This window comes from Arachis stenosperma, chromosome 2 (assembly GCF_014773155.1).
Source record: "Arachis stenosperma cultivar V10309 chromosome 2, arast.V10309.gnm1.PFL2, whole genome shotgun sequence".
Classification (NCBI taxonomy): Eukaryota; Viridiplantae; Streptophyta; class Magnoliopsida; order Fabales; family Fabaceae; genus Arachis; species Arachis stenosperma.
In genome coordinates this window covers 67776785-67782198 of record NC_080378.1, presented here as the reverse complement: position 1 = coordinate 67782198, position 5414 = coordinate 67776785, and the positions used below count along the sequence as shown (strand labels likewise).

The 5414-nt window shown below is 38.3% G+C and overlaps 1 non-coding gene across 1 annotated transcript; it reads right to left on the bottom strand.

Annotated features, from left to right (window-relative positions):
* Positions 1-1507: 1507 nt before the first annotated feature.
* On the bottom strand, positions 1508-1611 carry LOC130964984 (small nucleolar RNA R71). Its single transcript, XR_009081045.1, has one exon. It is a non-coding gene; the product is annotated as a small nucleolar RNA R71 (small nucleolar RNA).
* Positions 1612-5414: the final 3803 nt, after the last annotated feature.

Here is a 5414-nt window from a genome sequence, read left to right as displayed (position 1 = left end):
TCATAATTGTATTTTTTTCTCTCATCATTAAAAATTCAAAAAAATAAAAAATATATCTTTTCCCTTTTTTCTCTCAAAATTTCGAAAATTTGAGTTGACTTAGTCAAAAAAAATTTTAAAATTAGTTGTTTCTTATAAGTCAAGTCAATTTTTCAAATTTAAAAATCATATCTTTTTCAAAACTTTTTCAAAAATAAAATCTTTTTCATTTTTCTTTTATGATTTTCGAAAATTTCAAAAATTATTTTCAAAATCTTTTCTTAATTTTATTTCAAAATTTTCGAAACTTAACTAACAAGTAATGTGATTGGTTCAAAAATTTGAAGTTTGTTACTTTCTTGTTAAAAAAGGTTCAATCTTTAAATTCTAGAATCATATCTTTTAGTTTCTTGTTAGTCAAGTAATTAATTTTAATTTTAAAAAAATATTAAATCTTTTCCAACCATATCTTTTTAATCATATCTTTTTATCATACCTTTTTCAAAATTTTATCTTTTTCAAAAATTTGATTTCAAAATATCTTCTTATCTTCTTATCTTTTCAAAATTGATTTTCAAATTTTTTTCAACTAACTATTTGGCTTTTTGTTTATTTCTTATCTTTTTCAAAACTACCTAACAACTTTTCTCTCTCTAATTTTCGAAAATACCTCCCTCTTTTTCAAAATTTTTTTTAATTAATTAATTGTTTTAAATTTTAATTTTAATTTTATTTCTTATCTTAATTTTCGAAAATCATTAACTCCTTTTCAAAAATTATTTTCGAAAACTTCTCTCTCATCTTATTATATTTATTCATTCATTTACTAACACTTCTCTTCATCTCAAATCACTGCCCCTATCCTCACCCTTGTGTTTGGATTATTCATTCTTCTTCGCTCTTATTCCCTTTCTTCTTCTACTAACATAAAGGAATCTCTATACTGTGACATAGAGGATTTCTCTTCCTTTTCTATTCTCTTCTTTCTCATATGAGCAGGAATAAGGAAAAAGGCATTCTTGTTGAAGCTGATCCTGAACCTGAAAGGACTCTGAAGAGGAAACTAAGAGAAGCTAAATTACAACAATCCAAAGACAACCTTACTGAAATTTTCGAACAAGAAAAGGATATGGCAGCCAAACCCAACAACAACAATGCAAGGAGGATGCTTGGTGATTATACTACACCTACTTCCAAGTTTGATGGAAGAAACATCTTAATTCCTGCCATTGGGGCAAATAATTTTGAGCTGAAACCTCAACTAGTTGCTCTAATGCAACAAAACTGCAAGTTTCATGGACTTCCATAAGAAGATCCCTACCAGTTTTTAACTGAGTTCTTGCAGATCTGTGAGACTGTTAAGACTAATGGAGTAGATCCTGAAGTCTACAGGCTCATGCTTTTCCCTTTTGCTGTAAGAGACAGAGCTAGAACATGGTTGGACTCACAACCTAAAGATAGCCTGGACTCTTGGGATAAGCTGGTCACGGCCTTCTTGGTTAAATTCTTTCCTCCTCAAAAGTTGAGCAAGCTTAGAGTGGATGTTCAGACCTTCAAGCAAAAAGATGGTGAATCCCTCTATGAAGCTTGGGAAAGATACAAGCAGATGACCAAAAAGTGTCCTTATGACATGTTTTCAGAATGGACCATGATAGATATATTCTATTATGGTCTGTCTGAGTTCTCTAAGATGTCACTGGACCACTCTGCAGGTGGATCCATTCACCTAAAGAAAATGCCTGCAGAAGCTCAGGAACTTATTGAAATGGTTGCAAATAACTAATTCATGTACACTTCTGAGAGGAATTCCGTGAATAATGGGACGCCTCAGAGGAAGGAAGTTCTTGAAATTGATGCTCTGAATGCCATATTGGCTCAGAACAAAATGTTGACTCAGCAAGTCAACATGATTTCTCAAAGTCTGAATGGATGGAAAAATGCATCCAACAGTACTAAAGAGGCATCTTCTGAAGAAGAAGCTTATGATCCTGAAAACCCTGCAATGGCAAAGGTAAATTACATGGGTGAATCTTATGGAAACACCTAAAATTCTTCATGGAAAAATCATCCAAATTTCTCATGGAAGGATCAACAAAAGCCTCAACAAGGCTTTAATAATGGTGGAAGAAATAGGTTTAGCAATGGCAAGCCTTTTCCATCATCTTCTCAGCAACAGACAGAGAATTCTGAGCAGAGCACCTCTAACTTAGCAAATATAGTCTCTGATCTGTCTAAGGCCACTTTAAGCTTCATGAGTGAAACAAGGTCCTCCATTAGAAATTTGGAGGCACAAGTGGGCCAGCTGAGTAAGAAAATCACTGAAACTCCTCCTAGTACTCTCTCAAGTAATACTGAAGAGAATCCAAAAAGAGAGTACAAGGCCATTGACATAATCAACATGGCCGAACCTAGAGAGGAAGGAGAGGACGTGAACCCCAATGAGGAAGACCTCAGGGGACGTCTCTCAAGCAAGAAGGAGTTCCTTATTGAGGATTTAAAGGAATCTGAAGATCATATAGAGACCATAGAGATCCCATTAAACCTCCTTCTGCCATTCATGAGCTCTGAAAACTATTCTTCCTCTAAAAAGGATGAAGATGTAACTGGAGAGCAAGTTGCTCAATATCTAAGAGCTATCATAAAGCTGAATGCCAAGTTGTTTGGTAATGAGACTTGGGAAGATGAACCTCCCTTGCTCATTGGTGAACGAGATACATAGGTTCAGCAAACTTTACCTCAAAAGAAATAAGATCCTGGTAAATTCTTAATACCCTGTACCATAGGCACCATGACCTTTGAAAAGGCTCCGTGTGACCTAGGGTCAGGCATAAATCTTATGCCACTCTCTGTAATGGAGAAGTTGGGGATCATTGAGGTACATCCTGCCATATTCTCATTGCAAATGGCAGACATGTTAGTAATACAAGCTTATGGATTGGTAGAGGACGTGTTGGTAAAGGTTGAAGGCCTTTACAATCCTGCTGATTTCATAATCTTAGACACTAAGAAGGAGGAAGATGAATGCGTCATCCTTGGAAGACCTTTCCTAGCCACAGTAGGAGCTGTGATAGATGTTAACAGAGGTGAATTAGTCCTTCAATTGAATGGGGACTACCTTGTATTTAAGACCCAAGGGTATTCTTCTTTAACAATGGAAAGGAAGCATGAAAAGCTTCTCTCAGTACAGAGTCAAACAGAGCCCCCACAATCAAATTCTAAGTTTGGTGTTGGGAGGCCAAAGCCAAACTCTAAGTTTGGTGTTGAATCCCCACATCCAAACTCTATGTTTGGTGTTGGGAGTCTACAACATTGACTGATCACCTGTGTGGCTCCATGAGAGCCCATTGTCAAGCTATTAACATTAAAAAAGCGCTTATTGGGAGGCAACCCAATTTTTATTTATCTAATTTTATTTTCCTTTTATTTTTCTTTAATATTTTATTAGGTTCATGATCATGTGGAGTCACGAAAAAAATACTAAAATTAAAAACAGAATCAAAAATAGCAGAAGAAAAATCACACCCTGGAGGAAGGACTTACTGGTGTTCAAACGCCAGTAAGAAGCATCTGGCTGGCGTTCAACGCCAGAACAGAGCATGGATCTGGCGTTGAACGCCAGAAAGAAGCAGCATCCTGGCGTTTAAACGCCAGGAATATACCCTGAGGAGAGCTGGCGCTGAACGCCAGAAACAAGCATGGAACTGGCGTTCAACGCCAGAAACATGCTGCAATTGGGCGTTGAACGCCCAAAATAAGCATCACTTCGGCGTTTAAACGCCAGAATTGTATGCAAAGGCGTTTTACATGCCTAATTGGTGCAGGGATGTAAATCCTTGGCACCTCAGAATCTGTGGACCCCACAGGATCATCCCAAGATCTGTGGACCCCACAGGACCCCACCTACCTCAACTCACCTTCTCTCCTCTTCTTTGCATTCATCCTCTTTTCCCCATAAACATTCTTCCCCAAAAACCATTCACCAATCACCTCAATCTCTCTTTCCAATTACCCCCCTTCACCACTCACATCCATCCACTCTTTCCCATAAACCCCACATACCTTTAAAATTTAAAATTTCTTTCCCACCCAAACCCACCCTAAATAGCCGAACCTACCCCCTCTCCCCTCACTATATAAACCCTCCATCCTTCTTCATTTTCACACAACACAACCCCCTCTTCTACACCTTGGCCGAATACACCTTCCCCCCTCTCCTCCATATTTTCTCTTCCCCTTCTTTTTTTCTTTCTTCTTTTGCTCGAGGGCGAGCAATATTCTAAGTTTGGTGTGGTAAAAGCATAGCCTTTTGTTTTTCCATAACCACCTATGGCACCTAAGACCGGAGAAACCTCTAGAAAAGGAAAAGGGAAGTTCTATGATGTTGTGACCAAGAAGAAGGTGATCCCTGAGGTCCCTTTCAAGCTCAAGAAAAATGAGTATCCGGAGATCCGACATGAGATCCAAAGAAGAAGTTGGGAAGTTCTGACCAACCCCATTCAACAAGTCAGAATCTTAATGGTTCAAGAGTTCTATGCCAATGCATGGATCACTAGGAACCATGATCAAAGTATGAACCCAAATCCAAAGAACTATCTTACAATGAATCGGGGGAAATACTTAGATTTTAGTCCGAAAAATATGAGGTTGGCATTCAACTTGCCCATGATGCAAGGAGATGCACACCCCTACACAAGAAGGGTCAACTTTGATCAAAGGTTGGACCAAGTCCTTATGGACATATGTGTTGAAGGAGCTCAATGGAAAAGAGACTCCAAAGGCAAGCCGGTTCAATTAAGAAGACTGGACCTCAAGCATGTGGCTAGAGGATGGTTGGAGTTCATCCAACGCTCCATTATCCCCACTAGCAACCGATCCAAAGTTACTGTGGATCGAGCCATCATGATTCATAGCATCATGAATGGAGAGGAAGTAGAAGTTCATGAAGTCATCTCCCTTGAATTCTACAAAATAGCCGAAAAATCCTTCACCATGGCAAAGCTAGCTTTTCCTCATCTTATTTGCCATCTATGTTACTCAGCTGGAGTTATCATAGAAGGAGACATCCCCATTGAGGAGGATAAGCCCATCACTAAGAAGAGGATGGAACAAACAAGAGAGCCCACTCATGGATCCCAAGAGACGCATGAGGAAGCTCATCACCAAGAAATCCCAGAGATGCCTCAAGGGATGCACTTTCCTCCCAACAACTATTGGGAACAACTCAACACTTCTCTAGAAGACTTGAGTTACAATATGGATCAATTAAGGGTGGAACATCAAGAACACTCTATCATTCTCCATGAAATTAAAGAAGATCAAAGAGTAATGAAGGAGGAGCAACAAAGGCAAGGAAGAGACATAGAAGAGCTCAAGGACATCATTGGTTCTTGATAAACCCATATTTCATGGTTTATCTTGTGCTCAATTGAGTAGTT